The sequence below is a fragment of the Rousettus aegyptiacus genome, unplaced genomic scaffold, assembly GCF_014176215.1.
Source record: "Rousettus aegyptiacus isolate mRouAeg1 unplaced genomic scaffold, mRouAeg1.p scaffold_m13_p_11, whole genome shotgun sequence".
Lineage (NCBI taxonomy): Eukaryota > Metazoa > Chordata > Mammalia > Chiroptera > Pteropodidae > Rousettus > Rousettus aegyptiacus.
This window is the reverse complement of record NW_023416286.1, coordinates 93070125-93093497: the sequence shown is the minus strand read 5'-3', so window position 1 is coordinate 93093497 and position 23373 is coordinate 93070125. Positions and strand designations below refer to the sequence as shown.

General features: G+C 51.9%; 1 protein-coding gene and 1 pseudogene across 4 annotated transcripts in view; one reads left to right on the top strand and one right to left on the bottom strand.

Moving 5' to 3' along the window:
* Positions 1 to 23373, top strand: part of LHFPL6 (LHFPL tetraspan subfamily member 6) — a 165560-nt gene that overhangs the window by 96992 nt on the left and 45195 nt on the right. The window lies entirely within an intron of this gene.
* On the bottom strand, positions 13555 to 13670 carry LOC118609891 (annotated as a pseudogene).

Genomic DNA, 23373 nt, shown 5'->3' with positions numbered 1-23373 from the left:
ACTCACCTTTTTGGAACATTCCCCTGGTTTATAATTCCCCGTCTGCCTGGCATATTTTACTGGGGTAGAGTTAGTGATTGTCTCAATCATGAGCCAAAATCCCAGTTCTGGCCGTGGCCTTGTCCACGGTCACGTGAGGGCCACCACGCCCCAGCAGCACCAGGGGACACCGGCTGCTCAGCGTGCACAGCTGGAGAACCTGCGGTCAGCCGGGCGGGGGCCGCAGAGCGCCCCCAGCCACACTCGCCGTCCGTGGGTCCACGCACCGGGGTGTGTGAATTCGCATGTGGCCTGTTCGAATGTGCCCAGTTATGAAGCCCTCAGGAAGCCGGGAACCGCAGGGGGTTCCCCCACTCCAGAGAGTGAGAACCGCGAGTCGCATGCCTTCCCGCTCCCCTTCCTCTTAACTTGCCCGACGGAAAGGCCCCGGCTGAAATGTCAGCCCTTTGTCATCCAGCCGGAGAGTCCCCGTATCTACAAGGTGACTCAAGGCCGGCCACGCACACCCAACTAGAGATTAAGGTACTATGACCTTTATTTAGCCTTACCCCAAATTAATATTCGTATGCAAGGTATGTGTTAAGAGGGTAGTTTAGACAGACCGGGTCAGTTCGTGTTGGGGAGTTTTGGCATGTTAAATAGCTGATCTTAGCTGAGGCTCTGAGGGTCCGCCCACCCCGGCGGAGCAAACGCGGTAGGGTCTGCGGTGGATCTGACGTCTGCTTCCCCAGATTTGATAGTGTGTAAGCCGTCAGGGAACGAAATCTCTTTATGGTCGGGGAGAAGCTGCAGGCACGGTGGTAAGGAGACTGAAGTCATGGGCAGTTGAAGTCACCTGGCCAGACCTGTGTCGGGAGCACAAATGGAGTGCGGGCCGCGCAGGCCTCGGCCGGGGACTCTGCACAAGTGTCGCGGCCCAGAATCTCTGCAGCCCGGCTCCCCGGAGAGCGTCTCTGCATCCGAGCGGACGGCGGTGACGCCACCTGCTTCCTGGCCCCGCCTGCAGCAGCTTTGTGGCGAGGCGGGGTGGGGGGGGGCACCATTGTGTGGGGCGCACAGTCCCCTCGGGAGCTGCCGCCCCTTCCCGGCCACGCACGTGGGTCCCTCCTCGCAGGGCGATGGCGCAGGCCGTGCGTCGGGACAGCCGGCGGGGGCTCCGCCTCTCCCATAGGATGGCGCCGTGGGAGCACTCCCGACTGTGACCCGAAGGGTGACCCTGAGCCCTTCGGGGTGACTTGTCCTCACAACGCTGTGATGCCCGAAGCTTTCGCAGGGTCAGAATAAGGACAAGAAAGGACGTCACAGGACCTCGGAGTCACACACAGTCGGGCCGGAGTCTCACGTCCGCCTTGTGCCACTCGTGAAACTTACCCGAACTTGTGTCCTCGTCTATAAAATGGTGGCGGCGACGTCCGCCCCCCACCCCACAGAGAGACTGTGGTGGAAAGTGCATTTGCTGCTTGATACAGTTCTTTCCCTTTTCTAAAAGTTCTCAAGTGACATGCAGCTTTATGTGGATCAGGTGGTACAATTTGGAAATATTTGTACAGGGGAATGACGGTAAACATTGAAAATCATGTGACTGGGAGCGAAAACCAGGTATTTGCAATTCATGAAAACTTCCCGAAGGCATGGTGCGCGGGGTGCAGAGGGACTCGTGTCAGGAGGGAAAAAAAATGCAACTGAAGCAAAGGAATTTTAGCCCGAGACCCAAAGAAGGTCTATCCAGGGAGCACTGTTTTGCAGTGACCCTCCGATAAGCAGCTCCTTGGGGACCGTTTCTGAGGGTTGAGTCATCTCTTGTCCTCCCTCCGAAGTCATCGCCGGGCTCTCTGACGAGGGAGACGATGAAGGAAGAGCGGTCATCCTCGGAGAGCTAGGGACACGCGGCTCAGTGACAGGGACTGGCCGTGAGTCCCCGAGAGTCAGCCCCGCCTGTGCTGAGCAGGGACGGGGAGCGGGGACCGACTTCGCAGAACCCCAGGATGACAGGCTCAGCCACAGGGCTTCTTCCTGCAGATCGTAATCTACTCTTCGATCTACTGTTGTGAGAGATTTCTAACAAAATCTTAAAAATTAATTCCAGGATTAAAAAAATGGCACTAGTCGATGGCGGGACACGCGCCTGTGGTTCGCTCGGATTAGGGGAGGAGGCAATTCCAGCGGCGGCCCCACCGGATGCCGGGCTGGGGCTGAGGCTTCTCCCACGCACCCCCTTCCGCGGCAGGTTCCCGGCGCGATCTGTCCCTCGACCCAGTCAGCTGCAAGAGCCAGCTAGTGGCCTCGGGGCCGTCGGCGTCGCGTGGCCGAGAGGTGCGGCTGGCTGGGGCTCTCGCCTCCTCCCGCGCGCGGAGCTGCAGGCGTGTCGTCTCGCGAACCTCCTGCCGGTGTTTGCGCCACGGCCGCTGTTCAGGTGTCTCCTCTGAGCGGTCGTGGGAACGCACTGGGGAGAGCGAAAGGGAAGCCGCAGACAGGTGGGGTGCGGTCTCCTCTCTAGGGCAAGGACTGGCCTCCCTCCCTGACCGGGCTGGAGGGCTCTGCGATCCTACGTCAGTCAGGTCACCAGCCATCGGGTTCTTGAGCCTCGACTCCTACAAAGGTACGTGGAAGCTTCGCCCTTTCTGGAGCCGCATGACTTCCAGGGCCGTGTGAAGTCAGCCACCGAGGGTCCCCTGTGAGGTTTCTGGTTGGAACCAGTTTGCAATTGATTAGTCATAGCATGACAAGAGGAATTCCCGCAGGTACTGAGGAGAGCTACAGAATAGCAGAAAGTAAGCTAAGAAGAGGAGGGATTCAGGTATATAAAGGTATGTAATCTTTCCCTTAAAAATAAATAAAATCTTCTTATACTGCATTCTTTCCGATAACGGAGTCTGAAAGAGTTGAAAGGTATGCTGCAATGCCAGCGTCAGTTGGCATGTTTTCAAACCTACTTTAAGCAATTTCTTGCTCTTGAAAATCTTTCCTAAAAGGAGAGACGCGTTTCTCCGAATGTGCGTGTGTTTTAGGCTGTTGAAGCTGTTGTGGTTGGCATGATCCCTAAATTCACACGGTGCTGTTTACAGCCTCAGCTCCGAAGGACCCTCCGGCTGCCTTGTCAGGCCGAGTTTTAAAATTCCAAACTCAATTGAGACATTTAGGAAGTGGGAAGATAAATAAGTGTGTATAAGCAAAAAAATAAATAAAATGCTGTATTCAAAAAGGCTTAAATCCCACAGGAGAGCAGGTCTTGCTGTTACACTCAAAAGGATGCATCCTGGAGGGTAGAGCAGGCAATGGCTGCCTCTCCTCCGTGTGAAAACGCGGGAAGGTCCTGATAAACGGATTCCTCCCAGCCAGCCCACGCCCGGAGCGGAGCGGATCCCCGCGGCTCTGTGTCCTCAGGAGTTGGCGCAGAGCTTGGCACGGGCTGCGGTCTCAACGTTTGCGCGAGGAGAGCAGAGGAAGGGATGGGGCGAGGGGGAGAGGAAAGAGTGAGAAAAGGAATGAGGGAGGGAAGGGAAAAGGGAACGGGGGGAAGAAGAGGAAAATAAATGGACCTCGAAGAGAATTTGTTCACACACACACACACACGCACGCACACAGATTAAGCTTTGTCCATCAGTTGCTGACAGACTCAGAACCAAACCACCGGCGTGTCTTTGTGACCTATCTCCTCCCTCTTGTTTCTCTGCTTCGCCACGTCCACTCGTTTCAAAAATATTTTGAAATCTTTCAAAAGAATTATAAAAATGAGGTCTCCACATTTAAATGTCCTTCGGAACGAAGCCATGCCTTTACCCTGAGTTACTTAAATGGAGGGCAGCCAAGTAAGATTTCGAAAGGCCCTAGGAAGGTTATGCTTTGTAGAAGGAAAATAAAAAAAAATTATGTCGAGAACATCTGGAAAGAAATTCTTCAAGTTATCTCTCTGGTATTTCCTTAAAATATTTGAATTTCACAACAAAAGACTCCACTGGCAGGCTCGCAGCTCACATTCGCCTCCAAATTTGGAGTTCTTAAGCCTCCTAAACGTCTTTTCTTTCCTCGTTTGGACTTCGTGTATCTTCCTCTCTCTCCTTACCCGTCCCGCGCGGCTTCTGGCCCTGCTCGTTTTATTTACCTCGACGTCCGTTCTCACATCTGTTTTTATTTTTTCCGTTGACGCCATGCGGCCCTTCCTCTGCTTCTTCCTCGGCCTCCTCTCCCCACTGGTGAGTCTCCCTGGTTTGTTTGTTCCCCGAGCCTTCTCCCGGCCGCCCCGCTCTCTCCCCAGGCCCCCCTCGGCACCCCTTCCTTCTCCCTCCCGCCCACTCGCTCCTCTTCCGCTCCCCAAGGGGCCCTAACACCGCCTGCCTCCGGACGTCTGTTCGAGGACCGAACTCTTCCTCCATTGTGTAACCTAACGTGTCCCCGAACAGCTGTTATTACAGTTCCTCTTTCCCCGATGACTGTTTCTCAGCCCAGTCAGAGGCTGCTGGCCAATGCTCACGCTGTCCGAAGGCAGTCGGCTTGGGCTGGGCTTTGCGTGTCCGGGCCTGGGTTTCACCTGCCTCTCCTCTCAAAACCTTAACTTCTCCTGTGGCAGTTTTCCTGGGGTCTATGTCATTTTCTCTCCCAAAAGGTGGTGGGTAAAGAAAAATATATAATTTTAAGTATTATTTATTAAGGATTTTACACAATAAATTTCACCCGTTTTAAGGGCAGGGCTTGATGAATTTTGGTAACGGGTACAATCGTTTTGCCATCACCGCCATCAGGATGTAGAGTGCCTCCTCGTCTAAAAGGCCCCCTGTGCCCCCCGCAGCCCCTGCCACCCCCCGCACCCCCCCCGCAGCCCCCGCCACCCCCCTGCTCCATCCACAGCCCCCGCCACCCCCTGCTCCATCCACAGCCCCCGCCACCCCCTGCACCCCCCCCCCCCCCCCGCAGCCCCCCCCAGCAGCCCCCGCCACCCCCCTGCTCCATCCACAGCCCCCGCCACCCCCTGCACCCCACCACAGCCCCCGCCACCCGCCGCTCTGGTCTCTGTGCTTCCGCCTGGGTGCAGACTTAAGTTCTCATTTCTCTCGATGTCCCTGGGGACGGAATTGCCTGCATGGCTCGGTTTCGTTCTCGGCGGCGGGGCGTGGGAGCCCAGAGCCCACATCCGCGTCGGCTCGTGACGGCGTCGGGCCCCTTAACCACGGCCGGCCGGAGAGAGTGCGCATCGCCCGCTGTGGCTTCGGCCACGTCCGCCTCACGACCCGCGCTGTCAAACATGTTTTCACGTCCTCATAGCCTGTCTGTTTACCATCTTCTGCGAAATGCCCGTTCAGATATCTTGCTCATTTTTAATTGGATTGTCTTCTTGAATCGTAAGAGCGCTTTACATGTCCCGGATAGAAGTCATTTGTTGGACATGTTTCGCAAATATTTTCTCTCAGTGTGTTGCTTGTATTTCTTCTTAACTGTATCTTTCAAACTGAAAAGGTGTTAGCCTTGAAGAAATCCATTTTCACAATTCCTTCTTGTATAATTTGTGCTTAAGGAGTCTTTGTTTAAGAAATCTTGAGCTAACTCAATGTCACAATTTTTAAAAATATTTTCTTCCAATTTTAGCTCTGATATTTAGGTCCACAAACCATTGAGACTTAATTTTGGAAAGTAATATGCAGTTAAGAGTCAAAATTCTTGTGTTTTTTCCACGCAACTCTCCAGCCGATATAGCATTATTTGCTGAAAAGTCTCCTCGGCCTCACGGAATTACCTTGGTGAATTACATTAACTGCCTTGAATTCCCGGGGTAACCTCCGCTTGGTCATGATATAGTGCACTAATTACATATTTCGGCTTCGGTCTCTTACGTGTTGTTAAGAATATCGTTGTGTTTGTTACTCTTCGGTCTCTGGGTCTTTAGTTCTCTCTTCACGTGACGTCCAGTATGTTCACAAGTCCCGTAGAATGAGCTGGGACGTGGTCCTTCTTCCTCTGTTTCTTAAGGAGGTGGTTAGGACCGGCACTATTTCTATTTTTTTTTTTTTCAAAATGCAGAGGTAAACCCAAAGAGTGTGTCTCCAAAAGAGTTCAGTTTCGTGCCAGTCACAAGGTATCCCCAGGCGCACCTTCGAGAAATCGACGCTTGTCTAGCTACGACGTCGCCAATGGCTTTGGCCCTCAAGACGCTTCTGTCCTTCCCTTGCTTGCCGATGGACTGTTCTTATTTACTCGTTAACCATCCCGAGCAACACATTACAGCTCTGAGCACGTTCAGCCTCGGGCCGTCAAAATAAGCACCAAGGATCGCCTCGGACATGTTTGCGTCCTTTGCAGAGCGTTTAGGAGGTGATGGTTCTTCCTCTGCTGTGCATTTCGGAAGCATGCGTGTGTGGGCACACACGTGCACGCACACACACACTATGGCTCACAAGTGAGATCAAGTTTCTGTGATTATTTTATTTTTCGTGGGTGTTGTTTACGTAAACAGTAGTATTGCTTGCGTGATTTTAACGGAATTAGAAAAACAACTTTTTCTCTCCTCTCGGACGTGGTACTCTTATTTACCACTGATGACTAGAGCAAAAGAAGTAAATGCTTTGTAACGTTTGATCACTACGTGACCTCTACCGTGAGACTTAACGGGAGACTCGGAAGCATGTTCCCTAGTGAAATAAAATCAGGTTGTTCCCCTGAACCACGTTTCTTCCTTAGGCTTCCGAGCAGGGATCGTTGCTGCTGTGACCCTCATGTCTACTCTCTCTGCGACTCATGAAACTCTCGGAAATTTAGAACAACACTCATCATTCTTAGCAGAATGGGAAATGGGGTTCGTTGTCCGAGTCATCTGATTCTGCATCGGTTATCACATACATGTCGATGGACCAGGGCAGCCGAGGCGCGCCTCCTCCCCTCTGCTGAGGGCTGAGGATAACGTGACGTTCGGGTATTTCAGAGTGCGCCGCTGGAGACTCGGACTGCACCCACTTCCCGTATTCTTCAGTTGCTGACCCAGACCGGGTCCGGAGCCGCTGCCGCTCCCCGGCTTGGAGCAGCCTCAGCTGCAGAGCTCTGTGTACTCTGGCTGCTTAGTGCATTTTATTAAGTGATTCAGACATTTAAGAACTAAAAACCCTTGACTTTTACTAACAGAATCTCCAAAGTAACAATAATAATAAGAAAAATATGAAGGACACTCTACAGTGGTACAGTGATAACATTTATTTTTCTTCCCAAATGCGTTAAAATGTCACGCACCTTGTGACCTTCGGGATGAACACGTTGTAGCTCCACTCTGGAAACAGTATCACTAGGAAGTCAAAAGTGACGAGTTACATATAACAGTGAGTTCATTCTATCTACAAAAAGCGCTCTTTGTTAAAGCATCCATGTTAGTCAGGTGGTGTTAAAATGGAATTATAGAAGGAAGAATTTTAGTTTTATCCTTAAAACGAGCTCAGCTCTTACTCAGCCACCCGTTGGTCACAACACCTAACGACACATACATGGAGAAGAAATAAAGCGTCACTAACCCGGAAGAGCAGGTGGCGTTGGAGTCTGTTTTAAAATACAACTATAGGGTTCAGTCATCTTGGCTTTATCATCCTGGGCTTTTCACCCGTCCTGCACAGGTACAATAATTTATAACAGAGACAGGTTAGAAGGTTATACTGGCCGTTTGAGATCTAATGTTCCTTGAATTCTCAATCTTACATCAGTTCTTGATTATCCACAGGGATAGAGAGGAGCTGGCTTGGCCCATGCAAAGTGGCCGATGACTCCAAAATCAGTTGCCTCTGCCTGGGGGAGGCGGCGGAGGAGCTAGGTGAAGCGCATCGAGGTGTGTGCGCACGTTCAACACCTGGCCTGGCCTTCGGCCTTGTCTGTGCTCTCTCCGGAGGTTAACGGTCAAGTGTATTGAAGAGGACGTTAGAGACTTCGTTTCTTTAAAGGTTCCGCACACGCGACTTGCGCGTTGAATTCCTTCTCCGGTTGAGGTGGAACCTCTGCGGTAGACCGTGTGTCTCATCCGGCGCGTACCCCTGGTATCGAGCCGAGGAGTGAGGGAATGGACTCGCGCCCCAGGGCAGGCCAGGGCCTCCCCGCAGGTCGGGCAGCCGCCGAGGAGGCGGACGTGAAAACACTTCGCCGCCAGTCGTGGGGTTTGATGTTCACTTGGCTCCTTTGCGCATCGCGTTACGCTCAACGGGGGATAATGCTACTTGTCTCGCCAGTGCCATGCGCTTTCACACAAATTAAATGAAAGTGTTAACATACATTCTTTTTAATTTCAGCGCTATAAAAAAACACGATACATGAAAGTTTTTAAAACACGACATGTAAAAGTTTTTAGTTGCTTTTCAAGATAAAGGGTTCTGTGTTTTTAAACGAAAGGCTTGCGACAAAAACACTGCGTAAGCCTAAAGTCGATACCGTTTAATGAATCTTTCTTAATTGGCCTGATGCTGCCTTTTTACTGAGCTCACGCACGTTCGATGCCGCGTTGCGCAGGCATTTTACTCGAGTAAGTAAACGAGCCCTGTCGTAAGCCGTAACCATAATGTCGTCACTTAAACGTACTTTTTCGAGTGACGCCAGCGAGCAGGTGTTCTCTTCCACGGGAGAGTGACTCACCGCCCAGGGTGAAGCCACAGGGAGAGCGCCCGTGTGCGCCTCTGCCCCGCGCATACAGGTGCGTGAGGGGCGCCAGCAGGCTTCTTTGTAGCCTAAGTGTCCGTAAAAGGCTCTCGAAAGGTCAGAATTCCAGGGAGACTTTGTGGCTGGCGTCTGAGTCTTCCCCAAGCTGCCTTTGGGACATACGTTTTTGCCCTTCTGCAGAGTGGAAGTGAGGGTACACTCTCTTGGGGGGAGAGGATTAGGACAGAGGACAGAGTCAGCGAGGCAAAGGGCGGGCGTTATGAAGAGAGGGGGACCAGGGTGTCCCGCATCATAAGTGAACGGCCTTTGCAATCAGTGCAGCGAACGTTCGTCTCTGCTGTTAACGTCCACATTCGCGCGCCGGCCGGCCTTCCGGCTGCCCTCCCTCCAGCTGGGGCCAGTTTCCAACAGCTCGGCTCCCCGTTTGAAGGGGAGACTTAAAGAGGAATGTGTGCGAGACATCCGTGTCCGTTTGTCAACGTAAAGGGCCACATCTAAGCCCTGTCCGTGTCCCCCGGCACCTCACGCACCAACATGCCCCCGAGACGACCCCGGGCTTTGTAAAGAGAGGAGGCGCCTGTCCTCGCCGCTCGACCCCAGACTCTCAGGCTTTACCGCAATATCGGCAGCTGTGGCTTCACATTTACACTAACCAAAATGGCAGACCCCCCCCCCCCCGCCTCTTCTCTACATTGAAAACTGTGTTTCTGAATTTGGCGATTCGTGTCAAACCCTGGGCTCACCGGCTTAGTACGTGAGAGTTTCTTTTCTCTTTGTGGGCAGACAGTAAAATAGGAAGTTCTATCGGTCCGTGATCTAGGCCGGATAAAGGTGGGTTTTCAGCACAATTCGCTGTGTCGATTTTTTTCTGTGAAGCTTTGTCTGGGTTAAATCTCAGGTATCCTGTGGCTTGCCACACTTCCTTCCCCCTGCAGCCCGGTGGGGACCAGGGCCAGCCCGTGTCATTCTATTGAATCTTCTCCAGATCTCTGTTTTATGTTCCCCTTTTTTTTTTTTTTTCCCAACTCAACGTAGCTTTGCAGAAGGAATTTTCTACAGAAAGCTATTTGTTCTTTCAATGTGCAGGGTCCTCTCGGGCTCCACAAAGCCCATGTCCATTCAGTGTGTGGCCCTCAGCCAGAAATATTTCTGAAGCGTCTCTACTCCACGCATGCACACATGCTCACACACACGCGCACGCGCACACAGACATACACGCACACTTTGTGTAGCGTTCGGTCTCCACTTTCTGTATTGTTATTACTGTGCTTAGCTAGGATTCCATTCCCCAAATTTAACAGGAATGTTTGAGTATACTTGAACCTTTAAGAATATTAGTGAAGGGTGTACCTTGATAAAGCTGAAGACAAACAAACAGGGACACAGAACACATTTGGCTTAATTCTACTTTACGAGACTTCCTGGGAAGGTAACAGTAGCAGCAGGAACATAGACGAATAGGGCATGTTAAGAAGTAAACTGGCATTATAATAACATGCTTGGTTATAAACGGCTTTATGTACTTTAAAAACGTACTACTTTGATCGTCTGAATAACATACATTTTAGTGCAAAACGATCTTGGTTTAATAGTCTGTAAATAGTGCAAATATTTGGGATTATGGTTTGTTTATGAACAGCTTTCTCTCTTTGCCTGGGATACGTAATAGATTTAAATGAGGCCGTTTCTCAAAAGACGATCAAAAAGCGTATACCCAGCTTGGAATGAAATTTACTTTTAATAAGATCATAATGCCATTTGCTGTTTTTTTTTTTTTCCCCCATTTCTAACCATCCGATATCTTAGTTGCTTCAGAACAAAGCAGGCGTTTGTGGTTGTTGCTGTTTGTTTCGCTAGAGACATGAGCAGACTTAGTAATGTCTTCCACTGGCTCTGAAAACTATCTATGTCTCCCCCCTCCCCTTTGCTGAATAAGTAAACGAACAAAATGGGGCCCGCGGCCGGGAGGGACAGCGGGCAGTTTCCCCTTCGGCTTTGGTGCAGGCTTCCTGGGCGACGGTCAGCCAGCAAGCAGCTGTCGTCTGGGCAGGAGAAACAACATGGCCAGGGCGCACGCGAGTCGGGATTAAACTCTTCACGGTTAATTTGTGGTAATGCGGGTCTCACTATATGGCCTTTCAGACATAAATATTTTTTCACCCCCATGATTTCCATTAGAGTCTTAATCATATATATATTTTATTTCAGGGTCCCCAGTTGTTATATGCTCCTAATCTAATCTAATTTTATAATGGGCCTAAATCAAATATAATACGGAGAAGACAGGTTACGAAGTGGTCCATGAGGCTTCGAAATGTATACTGTTAGCTACTGCTTTGGACCTATAAAACTAACATTCACTTAAATCAGATCTACCAAAACCCCATCGTTTAATGATTCAAATCAAGAAACCACTCACGAAGTGCTTCCAAGGCAAATGAGAGAGATGGGTTCTGGAGGAGCCAGTCCTGTGTTTCTGTCTGGGCCAAGCCATCTACTTCTGCCGAGCCCAGCTTTGTCACTGGGAAGATGGAGTCGAGGACTACCTTTCTCTGCTGTTTCTGGAATTATAAATGACATATGGAAAAAGCCTAGCGTAGTATTGGGGACTTAATACATAACTAATAAGATGATGATGACGATGATTTCCATAATCCAAACACTACGCTAAATCTAAGAGGTGCGTAATGGATCGAAAATTGAATTCAGGCGAAACCAGCTTGAAGTTTTTAGAATCTAAGCATCTCTCTCGTTAGATGATTGATAGATAGATTGATACATATAGATGATTGATCGATGGTAGATACTAATCCACGCATACATGCACATATACGCACGCACATGTAGACGTTTTGAGCTCCTCAATGGGATACCTTTACAAAATGAATGAAGAATTCTGTGACTTATGAGAAGCTCCCGTCTCTGACTGTGAGGCCAGCAGCCTCTCCCCCGGCTCCGTTAAAGCTTCCAGCTGAGGCAGATCGCCTTCCTTGCATCCATGTGGTGGAGGCAGTTTTCGGGGCTGTGACTAGGTTCGGTGCTTCCCAGATCGGACGGGTGGGTCCCAGTGCATCTGCTCGCAGGGTTCTGCCGGCCCCAATCGGCCAAGTTCCCCTCAAGTTCCTTTCATGACAAATTTAATCCGATTAGTTTTCTCCCTGTTTTTTTGTTTTTTTTTTTAAAAAAAAAACGAAAAACAAAAACAAAAAACAGCATCGCTCTCCTTTTTCAGTCCTGAAATAAACTCACCAAGGAATGTATTATAGCTTTTCCAGTAAATTATTCCTGTTACGAGCCGTTTAACTCTTCCCAAATGATTTCGCGAGATCCACGTCGGTGAGTCAGACCCCACCACCTCTCCAGATTTACAGTTTGCTCGTGAATTATGGTTGGAGCAACCAGAAATCCCGTTAAAAAGAATGGTAGCCGTGCGATGTCTCTTAGGAAGGCTGCGCCGTGTCTAAATCTGGAGGGATCCCCAGCCATCGTGATAGCGGGTTTTAGCGTAAAGCTGTATATTGTTTACAGAATATAAAAATAGGACTGTTGGAGCGAATGATGACTTTCTAGTGGGTGGAATGCCTGGTCCTGCCTCCCAGGACTACAGAATTTCCCTGGGTGCCATGGTGTTCAGCCAGCCTCGTTCCTGCCTCTTCGAAGGGCATTTCGCAGTCTTCCTTGTTTTTCTACTTGAAGAATAAATAAGCACAGTTCAACGCGGGCCGGGCTCCTGCGGGGAAGCGCTGGAACTTGGGATACCAGCTTGGGATACTTATGATCCGAGGCCAGCACACGAAGGCCTGTTTCACGCAGAACGTCGCCTGGGTAACGGCAACCCCGGGTCCACCTGGGTCCGCCCCGGGTCCCGCCCGCGCCCCCGCGCGCCTCCCTGGAGCCGGAGACCGGGACTCCCGCGAGGGCCGCTCGTTCCGCGGGTCTGTGCGTCCACTAGCACCGTTCCGCTGCGTGGCTCCGAGGGCGACGTGGCCCAGGGCGAGGGCGGGGGTCGCGCAGCGGTGGGCGCTGGGCGCGGGAGGTGAGCGAGCCCATTCTGCGGGGCGGAGTCGCATGGCTGGGCTTTGAGCCGTGTCTGCGTCTCCACGTTTCCTTCCGGTCGGGGCCTCCGGTGCCCTCCCGCAGGCATTTTTGGGGTCGTGCCCTGAGGAGCTATGCTGCTCGGTGCCTCACGGGTAGCTTGTCCATCTCCTAAGAGAGGGTTGGAAATCGTAGGGGACCATACAGGAGCCTCGGCGTACGAATCATAAACGAGATCAATAAAAGCGTATGACGGAATGATGCTTTCTAATTCCTCTCCCAAGATTATTAGCTCCTTTTCTTTCTTTCTTTTTTTTTTTTTGGTGGAGAGAAAAATGCAAATGCGATGCTATTTGTGAAGATCCATCTGTTAGCCCAACGTGCCTGAGGAAAAAGCCTAAATTGAAAGCCGCTCTGCAGTGCTTGGCGGGCCTTCGAAGGCCCGCTTCGGAGAGGCTGCTTCCCTTTCAGAGGGAGGCCAGTGTCCTCTGAGGCAGCGGGTCTTCTCGGAGCACGCTGAGCTGCCATCGGAGACGCCAGGCTTCTGGCTGGACAGACAGTCCGTGTTTGTTTGATTCTGCAGCAAACGTGCAACTGTGCCAAACACGCACCCACCACACGGCTGGGCCGCCGCCTGGGAAGGGTGGTCGGGGGACCGGGGAGAGCAGGCGTGAGGCGACCGTCAGCGCCGAAGCACTGGCGGGGAGTCCGAAGGATCCTGCAACAAGAGTTTCCTGACATCCGCTCTGCGCGGGGCCTGGGCCCTGTCCTGTTAGTCCGAGTGAGATCCGCCTCGGTAGCTGGGCGGCGAGCTCATCTCATCTCTCTCATTCTGTGTTTTTTAATTTGTGAAACTGGAAGTTATTTTCAAAAAGTCTTTTTTTAAAAAAATCATATTATTATTTATACCTATAGCACCTAATCTTCCTAGGTGGTCTCCCATCCTAGTACTAACCAGGCCCAACCCTACTTAGCTTCCGAGATCAGACACCGGGCTTGTCCAGAGTGGCGTGGCCGTAGGCCATGGGCCGTGGCTCCACTGGGGCGTGAACCCAGGACCCTCTGCGTGTAAAGCAGACGTGCTCACCGCTGCACTATGGAACCACGTTCTCGACAAATCTTTACGGAGTCCTGAGAGGTAAAGAACATCTCTGAGCATCGTTAGAGCCCCCAGTCCGTTCCCGTGACCGTTTCCATCGTGTGATGTAGCCTCGTGAGGCCCGGAGACGCAGATCTGTCCGTCACCAAGGCGGAGGCCCCGGTGGGAGACGCCTGGAATGGCCGGTCACCTGATCGAGCGGCGACAGAGGGCGGCGGTGCAGGACCTGAGCCGTGAGGGCCAGCCGTCACGGAGGACGGGACGGCAGGCATCCTGCGACAAGCACGGGGCCTCCGAAATTCCTATTTTTTTTTTTTGCTTGAAAACTCAAATTTTATCATTGGCCAAAACTGCTGTCAGCGCCGGGTTCACTCTCCTGACTGCAGAGAAAATGTCTGCCAAACGCTCGTCTGGACAATGCTTGACGTTTCAGGGAAAATGAGGCTACTTTGGCTTGAAGCTCAAGACGGTCCCTTACGCAGGGGCTGTGCCTCGAGACACCCGTCGCACTGCCCTGGGCACACTTCCTGGTTCGTCGCACAGAACGTTCGAAAGACAGGGACTCGGGGGTCAACATTTAAGAAAATTCTCGGCTTTCGGCTTCCTCGAGGATAGTCTTAAGTGACAGGTCGCCGTCGCGGGCATGTGGAGGCAAACACCAGGTGGTCCCTAGCGGGTGCCCGTCACTGCGGCTGCTGCCACAGCTCGGGGTCACGACCTCGGCGCCTGCAAAGGCACCTGCCGGTCCCACCACCGGCGGTGGCATCGCCAGGGCCACGGTCAGCACGGGAAAAGTGGCTTATGCTGTGTTAGTGTCGCGGTGAACGCAGATGTGCCCTGAGGCCAGTCAGGGGCCCACGGACCCTTCTTGGAAAGTGATAGCCTAACATCTCAAACTCACCTCCCTCCATCTCCTGTTTTGGGGGGCGTTCTGTTATTTCTGGAACGGTAAAGATTTTCTCAGGCGACGTTTCCAGAAGCGACATCGCTCTTTCACCACAGGTAAACACTTTTCGAAACTTGTACGGCGTGCTACCGCGTTGTCCTTTAGAAAGGTGCACACGCGTACCGGCAATATAATTGTCGGCTTTATTTTCTTATGGCTTTTCAATATGGCGTGTAGTTTCCATGCTTAGGAGATATTTAACGTGGCGCCGGGTGATTAAACAGTTGCGTCGAGGTGACCGCTGTGCGGTATGCGGGGCGGGGGGTGGGGAGTGTCGCTGGGCTCGCGCACGCTGTCCGTCCTGGCGTTTAGCGAGTGGAAGCCGTCGTTTTAATTAAGATCGTTTGGAAGCTCCTCCGAGTCCAGGAAACTTTCTGATTCCAGAACTCTCTTGGTTCGACCCAGAGCTGCCCCTGTGAGTACAAATCAAAGACCCTGTCCACAGATGCAGTGGCATCTGGGAAAATCAACGGGAACCCAAAAGCCCGGTATGAGAGTCTGTAACAGTCACCAGAACAGAAAGTGGGTCACGACTAGGTCCAGAGAGCCGGGGAAATGGGAGGCAGAAAGCAGAGCGTCAGAAGGAGCAGAAGAACCAAGGTTTGGACCAAGGGAGGCCCTGATGGCTGCTGGATCATGTGGGCGCTCCGTGGCGGGGAGCTGGTTTATACGACCGGGGAGGCGGACAGCAATTCCTGCGCTTCCAGCTGGATGAGAATCGTCTTGCCAACATGACAGCTCTGAGCAGCCGTCGACAGCTTCAAACTCCCATCAGGTCTGAGGTTATTCCGTTGGTACTTAACTTGCCAGTTTCGTTATTACCCGAGTGCCGCGTCGGATCTTTGGTAATAATCATGTATCACCGAATATCGGATTGACTCCGATTCTTCCTCTCGGGGCTTCTGTTCAGATTATCGACTTTTGACCAGATGTGCGTGACCTGGTGTCCACGACCCTTGTCAGGAGTTCCCCTGGCCTAATTGCTGCTTTGATATTTATTAAGCACGGCCCAAAGGGATGGACCGTCAAAGGAGTATGTGCATTACACGCTCTTTATATAAAGTGCGTTAAAGACGGAAAGTGTGCCCGCGCGTCTAGCCCACAAAACTATAAAATTCTTAATTACCTCTGGTTTCGAGGGTATATCCATGCCTGAGTTTATCAGATTGCATATTTTAAATATGGGGAGTTTATTGCATGTCACTGGTACCTAATAAATCTGTCTAAAACAATTTAAGGGTACAAAATAAAACTGCCACTTCAGTGGTTCAAAATATGCTAAGATGCTTGACCCTATTACTGTCAAGAGTTCTGGAAAATATTCTAGGAATGTGTGGTGCCCTCTGAGTTTCATATAAATTTATTATAAACAGAAATGAAATGTGATAGCCACGTAGATTCCAGATCTCTGAAATTATAGCAGGACATTTTCGTTATTTTCAAAAAATTGCAATGACATTTTTTTTTTTAACTTTATAAAAACCCCTGTAATTTTAAATTGGGGGCCAGCTCACCACCTACTTACGTGACCATGGGCTGGCTCACAGACAAGCGGTGAGTTTTCCCGTTGCTCTGCCCCATGATCCACATAGCTTCGAAGGCTGCATCGCGTGGTGTGTTTGAGAAGGAAATGCTTCAGGTATCCCTGAGGCAGGACTTAACTAAAGTCATTTGGCGTGTGGGAGGGTAAAAGCGAGCCTGAGGTCTGAGACGATCTGGGTACGGCAGAGACCAGCTGAGAACTACACACGTGGAATGTCCTCTCATTGATTCTCGGCTCCGGTAAATTCACACAAATGAAGCTTCCGACCCCAGATAAATTGCTAAGGAACAGGAGCTGGAATGAGAGCTTTCCAGACGAAAGAATATGTTTTCATAAGGAAATCGTGGCTGTCACTCGCTGAATTTTCTTCTTGAAGTGAAATACACTAGCCTCATTTTTCGGGGTGGGGTGGGGTGGGGGTGGGAATTAATAATACCTAACATCAAAACATACAGTGCAGTCTGCTGTCATTTATATAAGAACGTGACAGCAGCGTAACTTCTTTTACAACCTGCCCCGTTACCTGGTACTTGCCCCCAGGTTATTAACCCAAGATTATCGCTGACAAAATCTGCTAAAAGGGACAGGAGACAAGGTCGTCTGAAGATTTCAGCTGAAATACATACCTGCCTACATGCATGAATACGCATATCCCTACAACAATAAAAACCCCAAGCCAGCTGTTCACACGTACTGCATGCTCTGTATTACGGCCTTAGCCGAGAATTAAGACAACCAGTCCGCCCGCCTGTCCTTCTCGGGCGGTCCGATGCCCTGGGTTGGTTTCGCATGTGAATAGTTTTGCCAGATAAGGGAAGAGAGTTCACATACGTAGCCAGCCTGCAAATTATAGTCTTCTGAAACCACTTTCCGACTTTTCTCCATTCTTCCCTCATTCTTCCTTTTATTGGGCTTCTTTCGGGTAAGTAGAAACAGACGACATCAGAGTTTCCAAAATGACCTCGGTAGTTTCTCTGCCGTTTGCCAGCGGAAATGAACTTGGAACTTTGCACTTGTCGGCCCAGTAACATGAGATATAGCCAAGCGAATGTTCATTTGGCAGCGATGATGATTATTAGCATGAAACATCTGATTTCATACCTTATAAAACAAAAAGGAGAACAATGGACTAGATCACTCACCCAATGAAATCCTCTAAACGACATTGAGAATGGCTTTCAAATTCCTTCAATATGTAGGGTCTGTCGTAAAGCTGGAATCGGTTTCATCACGGTATGCGTGTGATTGGTGTGTTTTGAACCTAAGGATTAATTTACAGGTTTATGAATTCGACATTTGATAACATCTGTAAGAGTAATCTTAAATTAGGAGTTCTATTTTGCCAATTTTTTTAAGCGAACACTTTTATAATTGAGGAATTTTAAACCAGCGAGGGAACATGATATCCAGGCATCACTTCTTGAAGTGCGCCTTTGGAAGCTTTACTTTCGATCTCTTGGCTTTTGTTCGTGATTGACAGCTTGTCGGCTGGGGACGGTGCAGTGACAGCCGCGCTCGGGGTTCAGGTTTTTGTGCTCTGATGGATGTCGGGCCCGGCTCCCGCCAGGGATGAGCCCGCCCTCCTGGCAAGACGAAAATGGTGACGCGTGTCTCCTTTTCAAGTCTGTCACCAAACCGTTCCCTGGTTTTGAAGTGAAACAACTCAGATTCACGATTCAAAGGGAGAGGGTTGTTTTCGGGACTCCTGCTCCGAACCGTGAAACTGCTGGGCACATTTGGACGCTAAGGTTCCTGCCGGGTCGGGTCTGGGGCCCAGCCGTCGGCCGCGGGGTGCCAGGCGGACCCCGTTTCCCGCTTCTCGCCATGCTCGCCTCCCTCAGGTCTCTCTCACGATGAGCGTGAAAGCACCGTCCTTTCGCGCCTGTTGTCAGACAGCCGTCGGGAAGTTTTCTACCCCTTGACAAAGCCCGCCTTCCCGTTCCCTGATGACAGTGGTCAGGCACGGTCTTCCTGACCGGTCACCGAAGTCGCCGATTCTTTAAATCGAGGACTGGTGTGTGCGGAATTCATCACGATTGGAGATTTCAATGCAAGTTAAGGTCGAGAAGAAATTCTGAACTTAAATCACTTTGCCCGTAACAATTGGGCTTTGAGCAGCTTGAGTAGAGGTTAACACATTTTAATTTCACACGACCGGCTCAACTCTTACTTCACATACAGTGAATGAGGAATGTATTAGTTGGAAAGCTTTTTACTTAGACTTTTTTTTTGCTAAAAAAAAGAATTTTTTACTAAATTTATGGAGGTGATATTTGTTAGTAAAATGATAGTTTCAAAAACTTAGAGTTTTTAATAGAATAAAGTCACGTTTGTTTAAATAAGAATTGTAGTAATTTATTTCACATTTTTTTCCCAGAGAATAGGGTTGGGTACCAAGTATGTCTTGAAACAATTTCGTCCAAGGCTCCCTGAAACGTTCCTCTCTCTTTGTTCACGGATGTGTAAAAGGTCTTGACCTTAGATCACGGTGGTCCCACCGATGACCTTGGTTCAGATCCACTGAGAAGAGGCCGGGCCCTCCTTGTACTTCGCAAGAAGCAAGAAGCCCCAGGACGAAGACGCGACCTGTTATTATGTGTCATTTCTTTCCCATTTAAAACCGTTTGTTCTCTTTTGTAAGCGAGATCGAGGTCCGTCAGAAGCGAGTGCAGCCTGTCCTGGGTTTTCTGGAACTTCCTTCATGAACTAAGTGGCTGGATTAGCACGCCCAGCATTTGAAATGCAGACCGATTCACCAGTTGACAACTCGGGAAGCTTAATTCGCCTCTGACTTTCTTTTAACAGTGGGGTAGGGGGGGCGGGCAACATCACCGAACCATTTCGGAAAAAGGAAATCTGCTGGACCCTTGTTCAGGCGGCCCGTTGCATGTCACGAGGCATGAAGCCACTGCCCACCTGCTCACCTGTCCACCTGCCCACCGCTAGCAGCTCAGGGTGAATGTGGAAACCCAGGGTGTGAGTTTGATTCCATTTCCTTGTAGATCCCAGCTCTAGAAATCACCTCCCTCCCTCCCCGGCAGAGACCCAGCCTTCCCCCCACCTCATGACCATCACGCCCCCACCCCACACACACACACACAGGCAGCAGAAGACTGTAGCCATGACCTGACCGATGGTCACACATGGTCACATGGTCCGGATCTCTGACAGGATAAAGATGTGACGTGTTTCATCTCCTGAGGCCTGGGATGGAACGCCCTCCCCGTGCCCCCACCCCGGCCACTATCCCATGTGACTGCACCGGGGGACACCCCAGCAGACCTCCGAGCCGTCCCCAAGACCTGAAGAAACGATGCATCCCCCTGGCCTCCCCTCCGACCCGTCAGCGGCCAGCAGGGCCCGCGGCCCTCTCCCCCGCCGACCCGGTCGAATCCGTAACCGACAGGCCGTCGGGGACATGGCTGGGGTTGAGCACAAGCTCCCCGTCTCTGGACTGGCCGATTTGATATTAAACTGTTTTCTTTCTTTCTATACCGCAAACTCTGACTCGTGCACGGCTTGGGGCCGGTGCGTGCAGGCAGGCGAACCCCAGGAAAACATCGGGTTCCCGTAACGGCGTGACCACTCGGATGCGTCCAGTCCGCAGGGCTGGTGGGCCGCGGGGGGCGGTTTGCGTTGATGCCGGGGAGCGTGAAGTCTAAGGTGGGGAAGGCGAGCGATTCGATTTCCCGAAGCGAAGACCGTGTCGGGAGACGTCTGCGGCCAAATCGGGTGTTTTATTCGGAGAACCGGCGAAGGCGCTCAGCCGCCGTTCGAAGCTTTGGGGAATTCTGCCGTGACGAGGGCCCTGGCGGACCGGGTCGTCTGGGGTCTGTGATAAGCATCAGCTGCCACTGAGCACGATAGAACTGATCTTAGCTTCTGCCGTGGTTGATATATGGCTTTTACTACCTGCCGTGCCGCTTGCGTTACCGGGAGATTCCTAGGTAAAATGTAAAAAAATACATAAACCTATTAAAAATAGAGGGGTGATAGTAAAGTGAGAAGTGGCCAGTGTTTTACTCCAACATTAGCTTTACTCCATCCTAAAACCAACAGAAGCTTTACTCTGTTCTTTAAAATTTTATGCTGAGAATCAGATTGTGTTTCTAGCCAATCGAATGTTAGTTTTGGATCTATTCTTCTCCGCGTAGTTACACGAGGACACCTACATGGATATTTAAATATCCTGTAGCATTTTTTTTTTCAAATCTCATAAAAAAGCATTAGCAAGTAATTCGGCTTTTGCCCCTACATTATTCGTAAGAAAAGAAAAAAATACGCAGACAAAGCCGACCGTAGTCGAAAGGTCGCGTTCGTTTCATTCATTCTTCCTTCATTCTTCCATTCGTATGCTCATTGTGCCGGAACGGGGTCGAAATGGGGTGGCGGGATGGTCGGGATAGTTCTGAGTTTCGTTTGGTGTTAATTCGAGCTTATTTTAGAAGATGTCGTGCGATGCGTTGATGGCGCCGCGCCTCTGGATTGGCCGCCGGGAGTCGAGGCTAAATCTCTGTCTCTGCTCGCTTCCTGCCCTAAGCCTTTCGACCACGCCGACTCGAGGCCGTGGCCTTCCCCGCCTTTGCTTTCTGAACACGTTTGCGTTATGAACCCTCCACCGAGGCAGGGCCATTCGCGGTGGCGGCCGGGTCGTCTGAATTGGGACCAGTCAGTCCACAGAGCAGCCGGCCTGATCCAGCCCTTCCCCCGGGCCGGGCATGCTCATCGATGTGCCGAGCTTCGCAAAGACTTAATTCTGCACCGACAGGCTGAGCGGCGAGCGGGGAGGGGAGGATGCAGGGGAGGTCCGCGGAGAGCGGCGGGTTCAGCGAACGAACGGGCGCAGAGCGGCCCACGGAGAGGAATTCCGCTGAGGGAAACTTGGTTATTAGTGCGGCCCGTGCCCCTTGTCTCTGGCCTTTTGGGGGAGGGGGAGGAATGTTATCTGAGCTGTTGGTTAAGCCATGGAGGGGGGCAGAGAGAGATGCTTCCAAAAAGCATAACGAAAACTCTCGCCGGCCTCCAGTTCACGCTGCTAGGAACGCGGGCCTCTCGCCGATGCCGTCGTTCAGTGTTACGCGGCTGCCGTGACCGAAGCTCCCCGCGTCACTCTGTGGCACCCGCGTCAGAGGACCCGCGGCTTCCCCCAGCTGCAGCTGCACCAGGGCCGGGGGTGGGGGTTAATCTTCAGAGCGAAGTCCCATCTCGTCTCTCTCTTGAGAGGGACACGAATACACAGCGACGATTTCGAGGGGGAGAAAGGACACGGACGAGGAGCGTGGCGGAAGCCGCTCGGCCCGGGCCGCCGTCGCTCCTTCCCGGAGTCGAAGAGTCCCCACGATCCCTGTGCCCTTCCGACCTCGTCCTGACGATCCCTGTGCCCTTCCGACCTCGTCCTGGCCCAAACACCTGAGGAGGGCAGAAGCAGCCTGCGCGTGGCCCCGTGAAGCGCAGGTGCATGTGCGCGTACGAAGATGCCCCTGCACGATTGCGCAAAACCTAGTCATCGTGTGAACGTCTGCGACAGACGGTTACATCCTCGCCCCAGGCGCCAAGGGAAAAGCAGGTGCCGGGCCGGCAGGATGGAGCCTCCCACGGCCCGACTAGGGACGTCTGCTCTGCGTGCCGCTCGTGAATGATTCCTACCTACCACCTCTGACGCCAGAGTGAGCAAAGTTTAAAAAAACCACGCACAGCGACGTTACCACGTCCCCGCATCGGAAGTACAAGTGAGAGGCAGCTGGCGCTCGCTCCTCTCCAGAAACCAGATAACGCCTCGGACGTTAAGCGGAGAACCCGATTCCACTGTTTCCCGGCTTCTCGCTTTAGATTTTATCGCCCAAGTGGTAAGAGGTCGTGTGGAAAAGGGGCCGGAGGCAGGAGAAGAGGGAAGACCTTCCATTCGCTGTGTTTTTATCACTTAGGCTGCACGGCGAGTGTCATCGCGCGGTGACGCGCTTGGACGGCGTTGTTCTGTCTGCTTCTCGCTGAGAGAGCGTCGAGTCGCTGGCCGACTGAGCCAGCTCTTACATTGAGTTGGATGCCCTCCGCTCCCTAATTTTAAGGTGTATCCATTCGGCGGGTAGGTGCTAAGCACCTGTAACGTGCCCGCTGTTGTCCTAGGCCCTCGGGATGCGGTACTGGACAAGCCGGACAGAGACGCCGGTGGTCTTTGGGTTTACGTTCTAGGACGGAATCGTGATCTGGCTCGTAGAGCCTGATTCAAGTTGCTCGGATTCAAATCGCAAAGACTTCAGTCTATATCATTTTATTCCCCGTTCATTCCCACTGCGGCTTGTATTTGCTCAACGCTCTGTTTTCCGATATCGCCCCCGGAAGAGGCGTCATAATCTCGCCCCGTGGGCATTTCTCTCGCCCTTGTCCATTCTGTTTCTCGTTAAACCCTCCCCGTGGGCTGAGAACTAGAGAGGCGATACCCGAAGGGTCTGTCTAGTTCTTATTCTGTGACTCTCGGAGTATCGGATATCCACTCAAGCCAGGTGGGTATCGTTTCCTTTTCTCGTCTCTTAAACGTGTTGACCAAAGTCCAGGAGGCGACGCGGCGGCCGGCGGCGAAGGCTGCAGCGGTCGCCCCCGGCGCTTGCGCCGCGAAGCTCGGCTCGTGCGGTTTTTATCCCCCGTCCACGTCTTCATTCATTTACTCTTCGCCCGATGGCGTTTTGGTTGCTGCAAACCGTGTGCCAGATCCCGCCTGAGCCACTGAGGAAGGCCGGGCGACTCGGACCGCCAGCGCCCTCTGGGACTCAGTCCGGTCGGGGACCAGGAGGCACCTCTATGCACACGAGCGATTCCTTACTTCGAGTCGGGAAGGGCTTCGGGGCGTCTTCGGCTGGCTTTCGTGGCCTTTAACTGTCTCCGTGGCACGTCGCTCTTGTCATCAGAGGGATGAGCACGTAGAGTCGAGTCGCGTCGTTCGGTGCACGCGTGTACAGGTCGCATGCACACGCGTACACTCGTGTACACATGCGGGAAGGCTTATTTTTGCTCAGCTTTGCCAAACTGATTTCCCTTCAGCCCCCGGGCCCCGCAGCCCAGTGCCGGGCGAGCCTTCCGGAACCGGGGCGGGGCGCGCGCCCCAATGCCTCACTCCATTCCGCACTCGCCGTCCCTTCCTCG